At 34.7% G+C, this 23,388-nt stretch overlaps 1 pseudogene; it reads right to left on the bottom strand.

Annotated features, from left to right (window-relative positions):
• Positions 1 to 12,713: 12,713 nt before the first annotated feature.
• On the bottom strand, positions 12,714 to 13,648 carry LOC110200740 (olfactory receptor 14I1-like; annotated as a pseudogene).
• Positions 13,649 to 23,388: the final 9,740 nt, after the last annotated feature.

The following is a 23,388-nucleotide window of genomic DNA, read 5'->3' as shown; positions in this document are numbered from 1 at the left end:
ATGTTCTTCTAATTTTCTTATGATATCTCCTTTTGTAGGGGAGACATGCCATAGGTCATGTATCCATTTTGACTTTGTCTTGGTAAATGGTGTAAGATATTGGTCTATGGGGGGCAGCTAGGTAGTGCAGTGGATAGAGCACTGGCCCTGGATTCAGGAGGACCTGAGTTCAAATCTGGTCTCAGACACATAATACTCACTAGCTGTGTGACTCTGGGCAAGTCACTTAACCCCAATTGCTTAATCAAATAAAAAAAAAAAAGCTATTGGTCTATGCCCAGTTTCTGCCATACTGCTTTCCAGTTTTCCCAACAAGTTTTACCAAATAATGAATTCTTAATCCAAAATCTTAAGTCTTTACACTTGTCAAATATAAGATTATTAGGTTTATTTACAGGTGTAAATTGTATGTTTACTCTATTCCGTTGATGTATCTTTCTATTTCTTAGCCAGTACCAGATAGTTTGGGTAATTACTGCCTTATAACATTTTGTAAGATCTGGTACTGCTAATCATCTTTCCTTTACTTTTTTTTTCATCATTTCCTTGGATATCCTTGACTTTTTGTTTTCCCAAAAGAATTTTGTTATCATTTTTCCAATTTAATAAAAAGTGGTAATTTATTGGGGTGGCATTGAATATGTAATTTAAATATGAATATGTAAATTAGGTGAATTGGGTAAAATTGTCATTTTTATTATATTGCTCTTGCCTACCCATGAATAATTCATATTTCTCCAGTTATGTAAATCTGATTTTATTTGCATAAAAAGCTTTTCATTATTTTATTATGTAGCTCCTGGATTTGTATTGGCAGGTGTATTCTTAGGTATTTTATGCTGTCTAGAGTTATTTTAAATGGGGTATTTTGTACTATCTCTTCTTGAAGAGTTTTTATGTGTGGCATATAGGAATACTGACGATTCATGTGGATTTACTTACTGTCCTGCTGCTTTGCTAAAATTATTAATTGTTCAACTAACTTTTTAGCTGAGTCTTTGGGATTTTCCAAGTGTATCATCATATCATCTACAAAAAGAGAAAGTTCTATTACCTCGTTCCTTATTCTGATTCCTTTTACTTTTTTTCTTCTGTTATTGCCAGTGCTAGAATTTCCAATACAGTATTGAATAATATTGGTGACAGTGGGCATCCTTGTTTCACACCTGATCTTACTGGGAAAGCTTCTAATTTATCCCCACTACAAATAATGTTTGTCAGTGATTTTAGCTAAATGTTTATCAGGTTAAGGAAAAATCCATTTATACCAATACTTACAAGTGCTTTTAATAAAAATGACTGTTGTATTTCATCAAAAGCTTTTTCTGTATGATATAATTGTACGGGTTTTTGCCTTTATTATTTATGTAATCAATTATGTTAATAGTTTTTCTTATGTTAAACCATTTTTGCATCCCTGATATACATCCCACTTGACCATATTGTATAATCTTTGTAACACATTGTTGTGATCTTTTAGCTAGTTTTTTATTTAGGATTTTTGCATACATATTCTTTATTGAAATTAATTGATCTATAATATTCTTTTTCTATTTTTACTCTTCCTGGTTTAGGAATCAATATCATATTTCTTTCACAAAAGGAGCTTGGTAGGATATTTTCTTTGCCTATTATTCCAAATAAATTATTTATTATTGGAATTAGATGATCTTTAAATGTTTGAGAGAATTCACTTGTAAATCTGGTGCTTTTCTCTTAGGAAGTACATTTATAACCTGTTCAATTTATTTTTCTAAAATAGGTCTATTTAGATATTCCATTGCATCTTCTGATAATTTAAGCAATTTATAGTTTTGTAAATATTCTTCCATTTCACTTAAATTGTAAAATTTATTGGTATATAATTGGGCAAAATAACTCCTTATAATTGTTTTAATTTCATATTAATTAGTGGCATAGTCACCCATTTTATTTTTGATACAAATGATTTGGTTTTCTTCTCTCATTTTTAATCAAATTAAACAATTAGATATTGAATTTTTTTCATAAAACCTATGCCTAATTTTATTTATTAATTCAATGTATTTCACTCACAATTTTATTAATCTCACCTTTAATTTTTAGGATTTCTAATTCTGCGTTTAATTGGGGATTTTTAATTTGTTCTTTTTCTAGTTTTTTATTGCATATCCAATTCTTTAGTCTGTTCTTTCTCTATTTTATTGATGTAAGTATTTAGAGGCATATGTTTTCCTCCAATGACTGTTTTTGCTGTTTTGTATAGGTTTTTAGATGATGTCTCATCATTGTCATTCTCTTTAATGATTCTGTTGATTATTTCTATGATCTCTTCTTTAACCTATTCATTCTTTAAGATTAGATTGTTTAATCTCCAATTAGTTTTCAATCTAGGTTTCTTGGTCCCTTACAATTTTATTGCATTATTATCTGAAAAGAATATTTTTAATGTTTTTGTGTTTCTGCTTTTAGCTACAGCATTTTTATGTACTGATATATGGCAAATCTTTGTAAATATATCATGAACGACTGAGAAAAAGGTGTTTTCCTTTTTATTTCCAATTAGTTCTCTCCCAATATCTATTATATCTAGCTTATCTGAAATTCTATTCATTTTCTTAATTTCTTTCCTATTTATTTTTGTTAGATTTATCTAGTTCTGAGAGGGGTAGATTAATGTCCCCTACTATTATAGTACTATTATCTATCTCCACCTATAATTCATTTAACCGTTCTTTTAAAAATTTAGATGCTGTTGAATTTGGTGCATATAGTTTTAGTATTCATATTGCTTCATTGTCTATGGTACCTTTTAGCAAAATATAGTTACTCTGTCTCTTTTATAAATCTATCTTAACTGTAACATTGTCTAAGATCATAATTGTTACTCTTGACTTTTTACATCAGCTGAAGCATAATAAATTCTACCCCTGTTCTCTATTTTAACTTTGTGTGTATCTCTCATTCTTAAACGTATTTCTTGTAAACAACACATTGTCAGATTCTTATCTTTAATCCATTCTTCTATACACTTCTGTCTTATGGTTGAGTTTATCCCATTAACATTCAAAGCTAAAATTACTATTTGTGAATTTCCCTCCATCTTATTTTTATTCATTATTTTCTTTCTTGGGTTCTCTTTTTACCCTATCCCTGTTACCTTATCTTCTCTGTTTACCCTCTTATTACTTACTTATCCACCTCTCTAAAAGTCCCTCCCTCACCCTGTCACCCAGTTTTCTCATTTCTCTAGAAGTTCAAAACTTCTAAACTTCTCCAGGTACATATGTTGTTTTCTCTTCAACCCATATGAGAGTCAGGTTCCAACACTGCCAGCCCTCCACCACCACCTCTTCTTTATTAATTCTTTCATACCACTTTTTTCCTTTTTTGCTTTTTTTTTTATAAATTTACTCACTCATTTCCAGTCCTCAACATTCACCTCCACAAGACCTTGAGTTCCAAACCCTCTCCCCACATCTCCCTCCCCCCACCCCAAGACAGCATGCAACCCAACACAGGCTCCACATATGCATCCATGTTGATCCTACTTTCACATTAGTCATGCTGCAAAGAAGAACCAGAACCAATAGGAGAAACCACAAGAAAGAAGAAACAAACAAACAATGTGTAAAAGAGAGAGCAATTAATACACCAATGTGCCTTGATCTGCTCTTCAGACTCCACAGTTCTTCTTCTGGATGTGGATTATTTATCATGAGTCCCCTGGAGTTGTCCTGGATACTTGTCATGCCCCTTTTTTCTGAGAAAATTGCTCCTTTTGTGCTTCTCCTACCCAATTTTGTTTTGTAGAATCACCCCTCATACACAACTCATCCCTAACCTTTCTTTCAAACTACCTTAATGATGACTATTGTAAGAATACTGATATTTTCATACATCCTAAGTAAACTGTTTAGCTTAGTGCCTTATAATTCGTCTTTCATTTTTTCCTTATATTTCTTCTGGATATTTTATTTCAAATTTTCCGTTACATTCTGATCTTTTTGTTACAAATACCTGAAAGTCTTCCAGTTCATTGAATATCCTTTTTTTTCCATTCAGAATTATGCTACACTTTGCTGGATAAGCTATTCTTTGATGCAATCCAGCTCCTTTGCTCTTTGAAATATAATGTTCCAAGACCTGCAGTCTTTCAATGTAGAAGCTGTTAGGTTTTGAGAAATCTTGGCTGTTTTCCTATAGTATTTAATTTTTTTTTCTTCTTGCTTGAAATATTTTCTTCTTAACCTGGGACTTTTGAAATTTACCTATGATGTTATTTTAAGTGTTCTTCTTGGAATCTCTTTCAGGTGGTAAATGGTAGATTTCTTTCTATTTCTACTTTACCCTCCTGTTCGAGAATTTCATGGCAATTTTCCTTAAAAATTTCTTATAATATTACATCCAAATTATTTTCCCCCCTAACTTTCAAGTAGTCTGACAATTCTTAAATTGTCTCTATTTGATCTGTTCTCCAGATGAGCTGTTTTTCTAATGAGATGTTTCTGATTCTTTTCTATTTTTTCAGTTTTATTATTTCTTGGTGTCTTATAATGTCGTTTGATTCTATTTGCCCAATTCCAGTTTTCAAGGACTTATTTTCTTCCTTAAGATTTTGTATCTCTTTTTTCCAATTTTTCATAATTTTTTTGGGTTGCTTTTTTCCCTAATTTTTCCTCATTCTCTCTTATGTGACTTTTGAATTCTTTTTAAGTTCTTCCAAGAATTCTTTTTGGGCTTGTGACCATTAGACATTATTCTTTGAGGTAAGAATGGCCTTTTCAACCTCACTATGAACCTAGATCTTCTTTTACACCGAAGTAGCTATCAATGGTAGGGTTCTTTTTTCCTTTGCTTACTCATTTTTATTTTGAATTTGTCTTATTTTATTTTTAGCAGCTTAATATTATTATCAAGTTTTAATCCCATGTTTTTGGTAACATTCCGCAAGGCCTCAGATCTTCCTTACTGTTTTTTTTTTTTGAATTCCATCACAGGGTTCAACCTCAGAGACTACTGTCCTCTTTCCTTAAGCCACAGTTAGGAACCCAGTCATGCTGTCCTGAAAATGATCGTGCTCCCTCCATTACCACTCTTACTGGGCTTGCATTTTCTCTTCCTCGCTCACAGCTATGGATCACATCTGGTCAGCACGGCTAGGCCTGCCTTCCCGAAGCAGCAAGGGGTCCTTCCTCCACTCAGCAGTCTAGTGTTCCCTAGATGAAAATTTGTGAGGTAAAAGTTCCCAAGGTGAAATTTCTTGAGGCAATGAATGAGATGAAAGCTAAGATGAAATTTCTTAGTCGAGTCGGCTTCCCACAGGGCGCGCTATTTGCTGATTCAGTGGAGTCAGCCTAGAGATGTTTACACTTCACTCAGAGCAAACCTCAGGTTCTGAAGATTTTCTGAGGGCCTCTTAAGATTTCATTTCTTATATTATTAACAATATTTATAGGTTTCTTTTTGTTGAACTAAACCTGCCTTCCAGGTATAAAACCGATATAGTCATAGTCTGTGAACTTTCTAATGCGGTATTGTAGTCAAGTTCGTAGCATTTTATTTAAAATATTTTCGGGGCAGCTAGGTGGCGCAATGGATAGAACACCAGCCCTGAAGTCAGGAGTACCTGAGTTCAAATCCAACCTCAGACCAAACACTTGACACTTACTAGATGTGTGACCCTGGGCAAGTCACTTAACCCCAATTGCCTAAAAACAAATAAAAGAAAAAAAAAAGAACAGGTCATACCAGAATAATAAAAAGAAAAGAAAAGAAAAGAAAAAAACTTAAATATTTTCACTGATGCTCACCAGGGACAGTAGTTGATCCTCAGTTGATATACAGTTATATGTTGAACTACATTGGTCTTTGTTGGTTTTTTTTTTCTACCTTCTCAGGGAATTATGATTCTTGTTACTTCTGTCTATCCCATTTTTAAGGCCAATCATTTTGTTACGTATAGATCTATTTAATATTCTTATCTTTTGTACTTTCTCTACCAAATTTCTTTTACTTCCCTAGATTTTGGTCTAAATCTAGCATTGTCAAGTCTCTGATTCTTTAGGGGGGGGTTCTTCTTTGTACTCCATTTGTAGCCTTTTCTGGGCAGAGTATGAATTCAGGCTGAGTAACTGCCTTGAAGAAAGTAGACTTTGATTATACATTTACTTATGTTCCTCTTTTACTTTTTGTGTTTTTATGCTTTTCATTAACAGCTACGAGTCCTGACCTAAACGAATTACAGAATTCTTCTTTAAAATATCTGAAGGGTCATGTTGTTAATTACATAATCTCTGAGGAGTTTGTAAGATTCTATTTTTCATCAGGTAATTTTAATTCATTTTCCTTTATAATATCCAGTACTTTTTTCAAGGCACTATTTCTTGAGGAACTTCTAGTCATACTACCCACTTGACTCTACTTAGCTGTCTCTCTAGTCTACTGTACCGTCCCACCAGGTTTCTTGCCCACCTCCCTTGGGTTAATACTTCTCTAAATCCTATTCTTTTTATTGGTGAGTCATTGGGCAGTATTATGATTTTTGAGGGTGTTTCAGCCATGCTACTCACTTCTTTTCCCCTTCAGGCCCCATGAATTGGAGAATGGCTGAACAAGATATGGTGACCTATTTCTACATGTCCTTGATACTTTTTCTTCTTCTTTTAGAATGTAAGATTCTTGAGTTTAGGAACTTTATTATTCTTTTTGAGGAGAGAGTACTCTATCTATCTATCTATCTATCTATCTATCTATCTATCTATCTACCTACCTATGTCTATTGTCTTCCTCACTGGACTTTGAGTTCCTTGAGAACAAGGACTGTCTTTGGCCTTACTTTTAATCCCCAGGGCTAGCATCAAACTTGTGACATGACATGTGTTTAATAAATGATTATTGAGTGACAGACTAACCTTCCCTTCACGTAAATGTACTGAAACCATTTGTGTAGCCTTTTTGGGCAGAGTGTGAATTCAGGCTGACTTACTGCTTTGGGGAAAATAGACTGACGTGAGATGCTTTAGACTTTAGAGGTCATCATGTCTAACTTTCTCATTTAAAAATATGAAATCTTAGGTCAAAAGAGATTAAGCCACTTTTACTTGCCCAGGGAAATATAAATATTATTCAGGATTTGAACCCAAGACTGCCTGTACAGTGGTCTATGAATTGTTAAGATTGCATAGATAGGGGAAAGACATGGCCATCATAATGATGAGTGAAAGCAAAGACATGAAAGTGTAAAGGCACCATATGTGTTGGTAGAGAAACAACACGATAATCCTGATAGAAGCTTTTGGCTAAACTTATTTATTGTTACTCAGGGAATTAATTTGTGTTCCGTACATTCTTCTGATGGTACTGTTGCCCTAAGTCAATGAGCTGGTGTCATAATTCCACTGTAAATAATAACCACTTTTAGGATGCGTCTGCATTATGTTAAAAATATGTGGTTGTTGGGGGCAGCTAGGTGGTGCAGTGGGTAGAGTACCAGCCCTGGAGTCAGGAGTACCTGAGTTCAAATCCAGCCTCAGACATTTGACACTTACTAGCTGTGTGACCCTGGACAAGTCACTTAACCCCATTACCTAACCCCCCCTAAAAAAATGTATATATGTATGATTGATTCATTCCTTCATTCCGTTCAGTATAACCTTATGTCCAAGGAAATGCTTTTCTAGGGACCATTATTTTGGGGCTATATCTACTCATTTTAGGCAACCTCTTGTGTCATCATGCACAAATAATAATCCAAAGATCTTTTCTTAGCTTTTTTATGTTTTTAAGGATGGACATTTCTTTCTTTGGAAAAATGTCCTCTGAATTATCTTGGCAATGGCAACTGTCACCTTCTGGTTCCTCTGGTTATGGATGATATGCCAACTGCTGCTCAAAGACAATGTACTGGCATTGTGGTATCATGGTGATGCCAAGGTGTAAAGGGAGATAGATGGCCACAAAGCAGTCATAGGACATCGTCACTACCAGTCAAACTCTGTTGCTACAAAATAGAGAAAGAACGCCTGAGCAGTGCAGCCAAGAATGGAGATGAGTCGACTGCTAGTCAAGGAGTTTACAATGAATTTATGAAGCATGACTGAGATTTTGCACATATTCCCCTGAGGTAAGTTTCTTAGAGAAAAAAAAACTACATAGGAGAGTTAAGGTGTGGGGTAGTAACAAATGAAACAATGGTTAAAATATTCCCCATCAGGGCTGCCAGGTAAATCAGCAGAAATAACACAGCATGCAAGATGTGCATCTCTTGTATGTCATGTGACCGGGAATAAACCATTAAGCTAAGATTAAGCTCTCCTCTCTACCTTTATGTAGCATGCAATCTAATAGCTGCTTAAGTCATATTCTCAGATATGACTTACATGATAAATTGAATGATAAATACCATGAAAAATAATGGATTGGTGCTTTTGAGATTGCAAAACTAAGTTCTTTTAATGTCTGAGAGAAAAGGCCATGTGGAGGAAAGAGACAACCATTTAATGAAGGACCCCAGCAATGCTGACTTCACTACCTGCTCAGCTATTTCCATGGACTTCATTGGCTCCTTACCAGCATCATTGCCCTTTGTAGACACCTCCCCTTTCAGTTTCCTTTATGTTTTGGCTTCTTTTATTAGAATGAAATTTCCTGGAGTTGGCTGGATTGATTGTGTTTGTAACTCTAGATCTTTATTTTTTTCAAGTGATAATTTTTATGTTTTTTTTCAATTACATGCAATAAAATTTTAAGTTTAATATGCATTTTTATTTTATTTTTAATTTCTGAAATAAAACAAGTATTTCTATAATAGTACAATAAAAAAAATGGCTATTGTACATGAAGCTGCAAATCTACAATGTACAACTTGCTATTTCTTTCAAATATACAACAAAATTTTCATATATTTTTTCTTTTTTTCTTCCCTACCCCTCACCTCATATATGGTTACCTTTAGACACAAAAAAGTGAGTGTGTATGGATGTGTGTGTGTAATTATTTTATACATACTTCATTTTAACAGTTTTATCTCTGGATACAGATAGCATCTTTCTTCATATGCCCTTTATAGTTAATTTGGGTATTTACAATAGAAAAAAAAAACTTATTCATTCAAAGTCATTCTTAAAACAGTATTGTTGTTACTGTATACATTGTTCTCTTATTATGACCAAAGAGTATAGGTATTTTAATAACTCTTGGGCATAATGCCAGATAGTTCTCCAAAATGGTGAACCATTTGACAATTCTACAAACCATGAATTAGTTTCCCAATTTTTCCACATCTTCTTCAAGATTTGTCACTTTCCACTTCCATTATTTTAGCCAATCTGGTAGAGATGAAATGATATCTCAAGGTTGTTTTAATCTGTATTTTTCTAATCAATAATATTTAGAGTATTTTATATGACTATAAATTGTTTTGATTTTTTTCATTGGAAAACTGCTTCCTTTGACTATCAATTGTGGAATGACTTGTATTCTTAGAGATTTGACAAAGTTCTCATTGCTCTTTGTGAATTTCTCTCCATCTCATTTTTACTCGCTATGTTCCTTCTCAGCCTCTCTTTTTATCTTATCCCTGTTGCCTTATCTTTCCCCCTTACCCTCTTATTCCTTATTTTACCCAACCATTTAAAATTCTCTCCCTTAAATTCTCCTCCTACCCTCCCAATAGAATAAGATTTTTTTGAAAGTCCACTTCTCACCTTATCACCCGATTTTCTTGCTTCTCTAGAAGTTTATAAGTTTTCTAAACCTCTTCAGATGTATGCTTTGTTTCCTCTTCAACCCAGAAGAAAATAAGGTTCCAACATTATCAGTCCTCCACCCCCATCTATTTCTTCTGTCTTAATTTTTCCTTTAATGCCCCATTTTTACAAGATAATTGCTCCTTTTTGCCTTTTCATACCCAATTTTGTATTTTAGGATCACCCCATCATACAAAACTCAGCCACAACCTTTCTTTCAAATTAATTGTAATAATAATTTTTAGCATTTTAAAAAAATTTTTGTGTTGAAATCCCCTCACTCTCTCCATCACTCCTCAGCCACTCCTTGAAAAAGCAATTTGATATAAGTTACAAATGTACATTAATGCAATATTTATTTCCATATTAGCCATGTTGCAAAAGAAAGCCCAAAATTTTCCACAAAAAAAAAATGAAACAAAACAAGAGAAATAAAGGAAGTAAAAAATGTAGGGTTTAATCTGCATTTGTACTCTATCATTTCTAGCTCTGCAGGAAGACAGCACTTTTCCTCATAATTATTAGTCAATGAGTTGCTGAAAATAGTAAGTCATTCACACTGGATCATCTTACTAGATTACTATTACTGTGTACAATGTTCTGCTTCTGCTCACTTCACTTCGCAGCAGTTCATATAAGTTTTCACAGGTTTTTCTGAAACTATCCTGCTCAACACTTCTTATAGCACAATGCTGGGACAAAGAGAATACAAAGTTTTATAGCCCTTTGGACATAGCTCCAAATTACTCTTCAGCATGGTAAGACTAGTTCACAACTCCACCCACAGTGCATTAGTGTCCCAATGTTTCCATAACCACTTCAACATTTATCATTTTCCTTTTCTGTCATGTTAGTAAACCTGATAAATGTGAAATGATTCCTCAGAGTTGTTTTCTCTAATCAATAGTGACCATTTGCCAACTGGGGAATGACTTCTATTCTTATAAATTTGACTCATTTCTCTACAGATTTGAGAAATGAGGTCTTTAACAGCGACTCTTGCTGTAATTTTTTACCTAGTTTCCTGCTTTGCTTCTAATCATGGTGACATTGGCTTTGATTAAGCAATTTAAAAAAAATAAATAAAATTAAAATTATTCATTTAACATCCTATAATGCTCTCTACCTCATTTGCTCATAAATTATTTCCTTATCCATAGATCTGACAGGTAAAATATGCCATGCTTCCATAATTTGCTTACGATATCACCTTTTATATCTAGATCATGTACCCATTTTTACTTCATCTTGGTATATGACATGAGATGTTACTCTATACCTAGTTTCTTGCCAAATGCTGACCAATTTTTCCCAGGAATTTTTGTTAAAAAGTGAATTATTGTCTCAAAACCTGAGAATAATGTAGCCACTCCCATAGCTCACTGCTGGCTTTGCAGCATGCAGCCCACACTGCACTGCACTCCAGGCCTGACCATCACTCTAGTGAAACAGAAATTTCCTGCCAACTCCTAAGGTGTCTTGGGCTGGAAAATTCCCTTCCCTTGACCTTTTATCGGTTATGCCCTTCTAGAATTCAATTTTATGCATCATTTTAAAGTTGTTTGAAGGGGAAATTGGCAGGAGCTCAGGTGATTTCCTGCCTTTACTTTACTATCACTAGCTCTTTAGAAGGCAGAAAAGTGACCACTTGATAAATGCTTTTTCTGTGTCCAATAATTCATCCATCTATTTCTCTCTCTCTCTCTCTCTCTCTCTCTCTCTCTCTCTCTCTCTCTCTCTCTCTCTCTCTCTCTCTCTCTCTCCTCCAGCTTTTCATTTAGCAAATTTTCATTAATTGTCTCCTAAAAAAGAGATGCTATGCTAGGTGGTAAGTAAATACAAAGTTAAATAAAAGAAAGCTTCTGTTTTCAAGAAGCTTGAAGTTAATATACAGTACTTTATGAAACACTTGCTGTGTGCAAAAAAAAAACTGTGATAGGGATACAAAGGCAAAAATGAAAGTCTTTGCTATCAAAGAGTTAGCTAGGTCTTAATCAGTACAAATAAATAATTCCCTAAGGTGGTTGCAGTTTTCAATTTCACACCAAATATTCCCCTTGGTCTAGAGCCATATTTTACAGAATTGTAACATCAAACAGTTTCAATTGAAATGTATGTGATCACTTCAAGAGCATCACTGTTTTTATCAGTTGACCTAACTATATGCTATTAGAAAGGGAACAGAGAATCCCCCAGGAGAGATAAGGCACTTATAATTCTAGATCTAATAGAAGACAAAATGTAATAAGCACATAAAAAAGAGAAATAACGTATAAAAATAGGCATAATGAAGATTAATTCCAACTTGAGGGATGAGGAAAACTTTTGTGCAAAATTATAGCATCAAATTTGAAATGAAGGGACTATAATGGTCATCAAGCCCGACATCCTTATCTCACAAATAAGCAAACTTAAGAACAAAGAGTGTAAGTCCCACTCAGGGAACTAGATCATGCAAGTACATGTGTGTGTCACACATATACATATCTGTGCATATGTGTTTATGTATGCATATATACACACATATAAATTTGGAAGGATGAATACTTCTTCAACATGCAAAGAAGGAGAAGACCATTGCCATCAGGAAGATAAGTAGAAGCGAAACTGTGAAAGAGAGGAGGTAAAATTCATATTGTGGGGAGAAACAACTCAACCATACTGATGGCTGCTTTTGGTTAAGCTTATCTACTATTGTTCTGGGGGTCAATGAGTGCTCCATTTCTTTTTCAGTTGGCACTGTTGCCCAAAGACAAAGGGCTGGTGTTATGATAATGCAACTACGGACAATAACCACACGTAAGATAGGTCTATGTTACGTTCAATAAATGACAGGTTCATTCCATCCCATGTAACATTTCATCTAAGCAGCCATATTAATGGGAAGTATTGTTTTGGTACCATTTCTCCCCATATTAGGCTACCTCATGTATCACCTTGCTGATAGAACAGCCCAAATATAAGTTCTTAGGCTTTTTTATGTTTTCAAGGATGGGAGGAAAAAATCTTCTTGATCATCTTGCCCATGGCAGCTGTGACCTTCTGGTTCCTCAGGCTGTAGATGATAGGGTTCATCAGTGGAGGAAGTATTGTATAGGCCATTGCAATTAAAAGGTTTTCAATAGGTGAGGTGTCTGATGTGTCCTTGAGCACTGCAATCATTACAGAAATGAGAAACAACATGAGAATCACCAATTGAGGGGAGCAGGTTGAAATGGCCTTGTGCCGTCCTTCCATAGAGGAATCCTGAGCACACTGGAGAAGATGCGAGCATATGATACAATTAAAAAGGTAAAGCAGCATAGCAAAAGACATGAACTTGCTACCACTAATTCAAACTCAGTATGAAACACATCAGAGGCTGAGACTTTTAAGACATGAGGGATATCACAGAAAAACTGGTGGATCACCTTGGATCCTGAGAAGGGCAGGCGGAACAGGTTCCCAGTGTGTACAGCTGAATAAATAAGTCCACTGAGCCAAGAGCCAGCTGCTGCCCAGACACAACGTGCTGGCGTCATGACGATGCCATAGTGTAGGGGGTGGCAGATGGCCACGAACCGGTCATAGGACATGGCCACAAGCAAAGCAAACTCTGTTGCTGAAAAAACAAGAAAGAAGAAGATCTGAGCAGCGCAGTCAAGGAGGGACAGGGACTGAGTGCCAGACAAGGAATTCACAATGAATTTAGGAAGCGTGACTGAGATGGTGCAGATATCCAGGAGCGATAAGTTGCTCAGGAAAAAATACATGGGACAGTGAAGGTGTGGCTCAGTAATAATTGCAGCAATGGTGAGAAGATTTCCCATCAGGGCAGCCAGGTAAATCAGCAGGAACAGCAGAGTATGTAAGACCTGCAGCTCCCGCCTGCTGGAAAACTCCATGAGGAGGAATTCTGTGATGACTGAGAAGTTGCCCATCCCTGCTGGTGAGCTGTAATTTAACTAAAATCAAATAACACTATGAGTAGCAGAAGCAGTGGGGAAAAGAAGAATGAATTAAAGTACCTATTCAGATGAAACTTGAAAACTATTCTGTCCCATTAAACCTGACAAAAGAAAAGTCACACTCCTTCTTAAAGCCAAAACCAGATGAAGGCAGAGCTTGTAGTAGAAATGGTGAGCAGAAGATGCATTCAACAGTTCTGCACAGAGTTTTAAATACTTTGCTCTATAAAATGAGCAGAAGAAGTTATACATCATTAACATTAGGAACATGAATGGTACCACTGCAAAGGTAACAAAGAAGGCTATCACCACTAAGGATGGAAATGAATTTCATGGATGTGTGCACACACACACACATACATTTATATACACGTATACATACATGTATTTGTATATGCACATCCATAAATCTATAGAATTATAGCAATATGTTTATATTTATCTTTCTATAGATCTGGATGGAAAGAGAGAATGAGAGAAAGATGAGGATGAAGGAAAGATTAACACATTTATTGTATATTCCATAGTGTTGTTTTCAGAAAAGTGGTTTGACCTGGAAAGATGTATATGGTCTGATGCTGAGTGAAGTGAGCAGAACCAAGAGGACTTTCTACACAATAACAGCCATGTTATGCAATGACTAATATTGTTAAACTGAACCCTTCTCAGCATTACAAGGATCTAAGACATCTCCAGAGGCCTTGGGATGGAAAATGCTGTCCACATCCAAAGAAAGAACTATGGAAGTCGAATCACTATCACTTATTTTTACCTTTTGTTGAGTTTTGTTTCATCTTTCTGATGGTTCCTCCTATTGGTTTTAATTTTTACTTGCAACTTCACTAATGTGAAAATACGTTTCATGGGTATGTAAATGTAAAGCCTATATCAGATTGTGCGCTGTCTTCGGGAGGGTGGGGGGAAAGGAAGGGGGAGAAAAATTTTCAACTCAAAAGCATATGGAAGTGATTGTTGATAAATCAAAATAAATTAAGAAAATTTTTAAAAAAATAAAGTTGTTCTATACCCCTCCAAAAAAAAAGAAAAAAGAAAAGAAAAGTGGTTTGAAAATACTCAAACATTATATAAATTGAGTTAATTTTATTGATAGTATTATTCCACAGGATGGTAAATCAAGGCCCAAACTGATTCAGTGTTTTGTACAAAGTAACCAAGACCATTAGTAGTAAAGTCAGAACTTAAAACCAATTATTTGGACTCTAAATGCAGTTTCTCTCATTAAAAAAAAATAAAAATACAAAATGTAATGAAACCAGTAAAAAAAAGTCATGAAACAGATTACTCTGTTTGTTGTTAAGTCATTTTTCAGTTATGTCCAAGTCTCCATGAACCAAATTGGGTTTTTCCTGGCAAAGACTCTGAGCGGTTTTGCCATTTCCTTCTCCAGTTCATTTTAAACATGAGGAACTGAGGCAAAGGGGTTAAGTGACCGGCCCAGGGTCACAAAGACAGTAAGGATCTGAGGCAAGATTTCAACTCAAAAAATTGAGTCTTTCTGACTTCAGGCCCAGCACTCCATATAGTCCTACCCAGCTGATTGATCACTCTGTCCCCTATTCAAAGTACATCTATATCTATATCTATATCATCTATATCTATATCTATATCTATATCTATATCTATATCTATATCTATATCTATATCTATATCTATATCTATATCTATATCTATATCTATGTATGTATGTATGTGTATGTATATACACATATATGTAGGTATGTATAGGTATATATGTGTGTGCATATGTATATGTATGCATATGTGTATGCATATGTATATTTGTATGTGTGTATATATGTATGTATATATGTCTTAAGATTCATGTCATAGGCTTAAACTGAAAGGAATATGGTAAAGTAGAAATGTCATCTCTTCCAAAACGCTCATCGTATTTTGCTTGTTCCCTTTGCTCAACCCATCTCTGCAGTCCAGCCTTTTTTCACTTGCCAGTCATTATAAGAGCTCTGATTCTGAGTTTACAAGGAAGCAGTTGGTCAGGGATGCAGTGAAAGCAGACCTTAGGGGAAGTTTTATACGTCTAAATGTTTATATGAATAAAATAGAGAAAAAAGAGATCAATGAATTGGGCATGCAACTAAAAAAGGTAGATAAATAAGAAATTGAAAATCCTCAGTTAAATACCAAATTACAAATTCTGAAAACAAAATGAGAGATTAATAAAATTGAAATTAAGAAAACTATTGAACTAACAAATAAAACTAAGAGCTGGTTTTATAAAATAAAAATGATAAACCTTTGGTTAATTTGATTAAAAAAAGAAAGAAAAAAACCAAATTACTAGCATCAAAAATGAAAAGGGTGAATTCACCACCAATGAAGAGGAAATCAAAACAATAATTAGGAACTATTTTGCCCAACTGTATGCCAATAAATTTGAAAATCTTAGTAAAATGGATGAATATTTACAAAAATGTAAATTGCCCAGATTGATGGTAGAGGAAATAAAATACTTAAACAACCCCATTTCAGAAAAAGAAATTGAACAAGCCATCCATGAACTACATAAGAAAAAATATCCAGGGCCAGACAGATTTACAAGTGAATTCTATCAAACATTTAAAGAACAACTAATTCCAATACTATATAAACTATTTAGGAAAATAGATGAAGAAGGAGTCCTACTAAATTCTTTTTGTGACACAAATATGGTGCTGATACCTAAACCAGGAAGAGTCAAAACAGAGAAAGAAAATTGTAGACCAATTTCTCTAATGAATATAGATGCAAAATTTTTAAATAAAATATTAGCAGAAACCATAAGAATTTATTTTAAGATTAATGCACTATGACCAGGTAGGATTTATACCAGGAATGTACAGCTAGTTCAATATTGGGGAAACTACCAGTATAGTTGACCATATCAGCAACAAAACTAATATAAATCATATGGTTATCTCAATAGATGCAAAAAAAGTATTTGACAAATTAGAAACCCATTCCTATTAAAAATGCTAGAGAGCGTAGGAATAAATGGAATCTTCCTTAAAATGATAGCATCTATCAAAAACCATCAGCAAGTGTTATATGTAATAGAGATGAGCTAGAAGCCTTTCCAATAAGATTGGGGGTGAAACAAAGATGTCCTTTATCATCACTGTTATTCAATATTGTGCTAGAAATATTAGTTGTAGCAATTAGAGAAGAAAAGAAAATTGAAGGAATTAGAATAGCAAAGAAGAAGGAAAGCTATCACTCTTTGTAGATGATACGATGGTATATCTAGAGAATCCTAGAGAATCAAATAAAAAATTACTTGAAATAATAAACAAATTTAGAAAAGTTGCAGGATATAAAATAAACCAACACAAATCATCAGCATTTCTATATATTACTAACACAGATAAAGAAATTCCATTTAAAGTTACAGTAGACATTATAAAATATTTGGGAGTCAAAACAAAACCAGGAACTATATGAACACAATTACAAAACACTTTTCACACAAATAAAGTCACATCTAAATAATTGGAAAAATGTCAGTTGTTCATGGGTAGACTGAGCTAATATAATAAAAATGACAATGCTGCCTAAAGTAATTTACTTATTCAGTGCCATACCAATCAAACTACCAAAAAATTATTTTATGCAGCTAGAAAAAAAGCAACAAAATTCATCAGAAGAACAAAAAGTCCAGAATATCAAGGTAACTAATAAAAAGAAATGCAAGGGAAGATGGCCTAACTGTACCTAATCTTAAATTGCATTACAAAACAGCAATCATTAAAATTGCTTGGTACTGGGTAAGAAATAGAGTTGTGGAGGGGCAGCTGGTGGCACAGTGGATAGAGCACTGGCCCTGGATTCAGGAGCACATGAGTTCAAATCCAGCCTCAGACACATAACACTCGCTAGCTGTGTGACTGTGGGCAAGTTACTTAAATGTCCACTTTCCAGGCAGAAGAAGCTAGGAGATTTACTATGTTTTTCAATCCATTCAAAAGTGGCCTCCACCTGAAAGAGTTACTGAAGGTCATACACCTTCTTTGAAAACAGCTGGGGAATTGTTGAAACCCTCAGTGAAGTGCATCATCTCTCTTTCAGAATGTTTCTTTCACCTGTGGTCATAGGAGCAGAAATTCAAAACTGAAAGGAAGCTTAGAGTTCAATTATCAGGCCCTTCCTTTACAGAAGAAGAACAGAGACATGCAGTGACTGACTCTAGGTTCCCCTTAACAAAGTCAAGGTGGAATAACCATCTTCTGCTTCCCAATTCAGCACTCCCTTCATTGAATTTATTCAAAAGGCCAACCCCTCTTTGTTGCCACAGAGTTAAATTACAGATGAGGGGATGGCGGAATCTAACAGGTGAACTTAGAGCTGACACACAGATCCTGTGCCCTTCAGTTAACCTTACAGTACTCCATTATAAAGATTGAGCTACAGACAAAATGCAGCAAGGAATTGACCCTCTTGTCCAACTCTTCTTGTGGTCAGTAACACAAATGTACAATTAATTGAAAGTAGAACTGGGGTCTATCATCACAGATCAGAACAATGAATAGGACTCATGTACATAACACTTGAGATTCACAAAGTATGTTAGATATAACATCTCTGATGAGCTTCAGAATGAGTCTGGGAGCTACAAAGATAATACTATGCACATGTTACAGGCATGATAATGGCGGGTTCTGCGAGGCTGAGGCTTGCCCATAGTCAAGTCACAGTAAGTTAACAAGCCTTTAGTAAATGGCTACTATGTCCCAGACACTGTGGTAAGCACTGAGGTTACAAAAAAGGCAAAATACAACCCCTGACCTCTATGAACTTACAGGAAATGGAGAGGAGAAAGCAAGTAAATAAGCAGGTACAAATGGCATATACAGGGAGAATTGGAGATAATCACAGAGAGAAGCTCATAAGAGCCAGAAAAAGAATGTGGACTAAGGTCTTACTTAATTCTAATCCACCAGATTATCCACAGTGTGATGCCTCCATGAAAAAAGAATCACTTACACAGGGATCATCTCCATGATTTTGAGTTCACACATTCAGCACCTGAGCAAACTAACTAGTCACGAAGGAAAATAATCATAATCGTCATCATAATGAAAATACCTGAGTTCTTTGTTCTGAAGGATATATTTTCCAGTATATGCTGTTATTATCATTTGGTTCCCCACCTGCTTACAATTCTACACATAATCTGGAGACTATTTCTTTCCTCACAATTCCATTCTCACCGGCAGACTCAAAAATACGGCCAAGTACTAAAGTCTAAACTTCTGAACCTGCAGGCACTAGGGAGATTTTTGGTGATTCTTTTCTTATAAAACTCAGTGCAAATATATTTCCTAGTGTCATTTGGAGAAGGTGCTATGAAATCACTAGAGTATTCAAAATAATCATCATCATTATCTGGCTTGCTATGGATTTCTGACCCATCCTTTGAGCATAATTAGTATATAGTCTCTTGTATAAACAATATTGGGAAAAATGTTCTCCCTTCAGTATCATTAAAATGTCAGCCATGAAACTATAAGATATTGGGACTGTCTCAATCCATGAGATTTTTAGTCAATAGTCAATAAATATTTATCTAATGCCTACCATATGCAAATCACTACATTAAGTATAAAGGAAATGCGGAGAGAAAGATGAAGGGAAAACAGCATCTAGCAAAAGGCCATGAGCGAGAAGTACAAAGGCAGTGCAGCTGGTAGGAAATGAGAAGACTATGTTGGGATCCCCCATTAAATAGAAGGTTTAGAAGTCAAGACTCTGCCTTTCAGTCAGAAGGTGCAATCAGAGGGGTGGAGGGTAATAATAAAATATGAGTAGCATGTTTGATTTAATCTTAGAGGATAATGTGATTTCACAATGAGTTTGTTTTATAAATGTTTAATTCATTTATTCATAATTCCTAATTCACTTTTTAAAATTGTATTAACATGCCTTTCTTGTAGGTCTGTACCCCGAAGAGAATAAAGAAAAAGGAAAAAGGTTTATATGTACAAAAATATTTTAGAAGCTCTTTCTGAGGTGACAAAGAATTAGAAATTAAAGATGACCATAACTTGAGGAATGGCTGAACAAGCTGTGGTATATGATTGTGATGGAGAACTATCATGCTATGAGAAATGAAGAGGGCAATGGTTTCAGAAAAACATGGGAAGATTTATATGAACTGCTGCGAAGTGAAGTGAACAGAACCTAGAGATCATTGTATATAGGAACACCAATATTGTAATGATGATCAATTGTGAAACACTTAGTTACTCTGCTCAATACAATGATCCAAGACAATACCAAAGGATTCATGAGGAAAGATGCTATCTACCTCCAGAGAAAGAACTAATGAACTCCAAGTGCAAATTGAAATATAATTTTCTCACTTTCTTACTCATATTCCTTTTTGTGAAATGTCTAATATGTATATACATCTTACATGATTTCATATTTATAGTAGATATCATGTAGCTGTAGCTTGCTTTCTTGGTAGCCAGGGAAGGTATGGGAGGGAGAGAATAGAGAACTCAATTTTTTTTATGTTAAAAATAAATAAATAATATATATTTTTAATTCCCCTGTGTTTCTGATTCTGCTCAGCTTACTCTGCATCAGTTCATATATCTCCACAAGTTTGTTTTTTTTTTCTGAAATCATCCCCCTAATCGTTTCTTATAGCATAATAGTATTCCATCACGATCATATACCACAGCTTGTTTAGCCATTCCACATTTGATGGGTATCCCCTCAATTTCTAATTCTTTTACCATCACAAAAAAGGTGCTATAAATTTTATGTATATTGGTCCACTTCCTTTTTCTTTGATGCATTTTGAAATAGCCCTAGAAGCGGTATTGCTGAGTCAAAGATTTATAAACAGTTTTAGAAACTTTGCGCATAGCTCCAAATTGTTTTCTAGGGTGGCTGGACCAGTTCACAACTTAACCAACAATACATTAGTGTCTCTCTTTTTCCACATTTCTTCCAATATTTATTATTTTGCTTTTCTGTCATGCTAGTTAGATGAACATGGCATGGTACCTCAAAGTTTTTGGTTTTTAACACATTCCTCTAATCAATAGTGATTTACAATTTTTTTCCACGTGACAATATTGAAAAATGACAGAATGACAACAACAAAGTAATATTAATGTGTCATTTTATAAATTAATAAACAAAACAATTCAATAGTTTCTTATTTAAGAGTTATTGATACATTTGAATTTTCCATTATTTGTAGTTCCAAATATATTACCTTGCCTTGCCTTTCCAGAGAGCTAGGTGTCTGGGTGGCTAGGTGGCACAGGAGATACAATACTGAACCTGGAGGCAAGAAGACTCATCTTTCTTAGTTCAAATCTGAATCCATACATTTACTATTTGTGTGAACCTAGAAAAGTCACTTAACCTTCTTTGCCTCAGTTTTTTCATCTAAAAAATTAGCTGAAGAAACAAATGGCAAATCACTCCATTATCTTTGCCAAGACAACCCCTAATGGGATCATAAAAAGTCTGACACAACTCAACAAAAACAATTGCCTTGTAGTGGTAGCCATGAGGAAAGGGTCTTCAATTTCATTGGGATAGAGAACTTTAAACTGAAAAAAGTCATTCAATCAGTACAAACCTACAACTTCTTTGCCACATATATATGGATAGATAGATAGATGATAGATAGATAGATAGATAGATAGATAGATAGATAGATAGATAGATAGATACACACACATATAATATATATATATATGTTGCAGAGAAGTTGTAAGCTTGCATTGATAGAACATATATAAATTACATATAAATATATATATATACACACATGGAGTTTTCTAATGCACTGAGGGATTTAATAACTTAGCCAAGATTACTTGCTTATTTCAAAGCATAATTTGTTAAGAAAGTTCTAGTCATGTTGCCCATTTGACTCTACTTAGCTGTCTCTCTAGTCCACTGTACCTTCTCACCAGCTTCCTTGCCCACCAACCTTGGGGCAATGCTCCTCTGAATCCTATTCTCTTGATGGGTGAGTTATTGGGCAAGATTCTGATTTTTGAGGGTGTCACAGTCATGCTGCTCACTGCATTAACTCTTTAGACCCCATGAATTGGGGAATGATGGAACAAGATATGATGACCCCATTTCTAGCTCTTCTTGATATTTTGTCTTCCTAGAATGTAAGCTTCTTGAATTTAGGAATTTTATTATTTTTTGGAGGAGAGGATACTCTATCTATCTATCTATCTACCTCTCTATCTATCTATTTCTATCTGCCTCTCTATCTATTATCTATCTACCTCTCTATCTATCTATCTATCTATTATCTATCTACCTCTCTACTTCTGTATGTATCTATCTGTCTATTATCTATCTACCTCTCTATCTATTTATTATCTATCTACCTCTCTACCTCCCTATCTCCCTATCTACCTACCTATCTACCTACCTACCTATCTATCTATCTATCTATCTATCTATCATCTATCTATCTATCTGTCTGTCTACCTATCTATCTATCTACTTATCTACCTATCTATGTCTATTATTTTCCCCATTAAACTGTAAGTTCCTTGGGAACAGGGACTCTCTTTGGTCTTTCTTTTTATCCCTAAGGGCCAGCACAGAACTCGTCACATAATATGTGGTTAATAAATGGTTTTGACTGAGACACTGGTCTTTTCTCCACAACCTCATTTGTAGCGTTTTCTGGGTGGAGTGTGAATTCAGCCTGAGTTACTGCTTTGGGGAAAATTAACTGAGATAAAATGCTTTGGACCATAGTGATCATCATGTCCAACTGTCTGATTTAAAAATGTGGAAACTTAGACCAAAAGAGATTAAGCCTTTCTTGCCCAGGTGAAAATGAGTATTTTTGTGGAAATCAAACCCAGGACTGCCTGTACAGTCGCCTATGAATACTTAACGTTCTATAGATAGGGGAAGGACACAGCAATCAAATGATGAGTAGAAGCAAAGACATGATAGTGTGAAGGCATGACAGGCATTGGTAGAGAGACAACGCAACCATCCTGAGAGTAGCTTTTGGCTAAACTTATGCATTGTTGCTCAGGGAATGAATTAGTGTTGCATACATTCTTCTGTGATAAAGTTGCTTTAAGTCAACGGGCAGCATTTGTCCCTCTGCTCTCTAGTGTTTTTAATAGGAATGGCTATTGTATCTTGTCAAAAGCTTGTTCTGCATCTATTGAGATGATCATGTGGTTTCTGTTAGTTTTGGTGTTCATATGATCAATTATGCTGATAGTTTTCCTGATATTGAACCAGCCCTGCATTCCTGGTATAAATCCTACCTGGTCATAGTGTATTATTCTTGTGATAAGTTGCCATAATCTATTCGCTAATATTTTATTTAAAATTTTTGCATCTATATTCATTAAGGAAATTGTTCCATAATTTGCTTTCTCTGTTTTGACTCTTCTCAGCACAATATTTGTATCATAAAAAGAATTTGGTAAGACTTCTTCTTCACCTATTTTCCCGAATAGTCTATATAGTATCAGAATTAGTGTTCTCTAAATGTTTGATAGAATTCATTTGTAAATGGAGAATAGCATCTACCTAAAACCTTCAGCAAGCATCATGTGTAATGGGGACAAGCTAGAAGCATTTCCAGTAAGATTGGGAAGTGAAACAAGGATGCCCATTATCACCACTGTTGTTCAATATCGTACTGGAAATGTTGGCTTTAGCAATAAGAGAAGAAA

The sequence above is a fragment of the Phascolarctos cinereus genome, unplaced genomic scaffold, assembly GCF_003287225.1.
Source record: "Phascolarctos cinereus isolate Bilbo 61053 unplaced genomic scaffold, phaCin_HiC Scaffold_9;HRSCAF=440, whole genome shotgun sequence".
NCBI classification, from domain to species: domain Eukaryota; kingdom Metazoa; phylum Chordata; class Mammalia; order Diprotodontia; family Phascolarctidae; genus Phascolarctos; species Phascolarctos cinereus.
The sequence above is the reverse complement of the archived record's forward strand: the minus strand, read 5'-3'. Positions and strand labels throughout refer to the sequence as shown.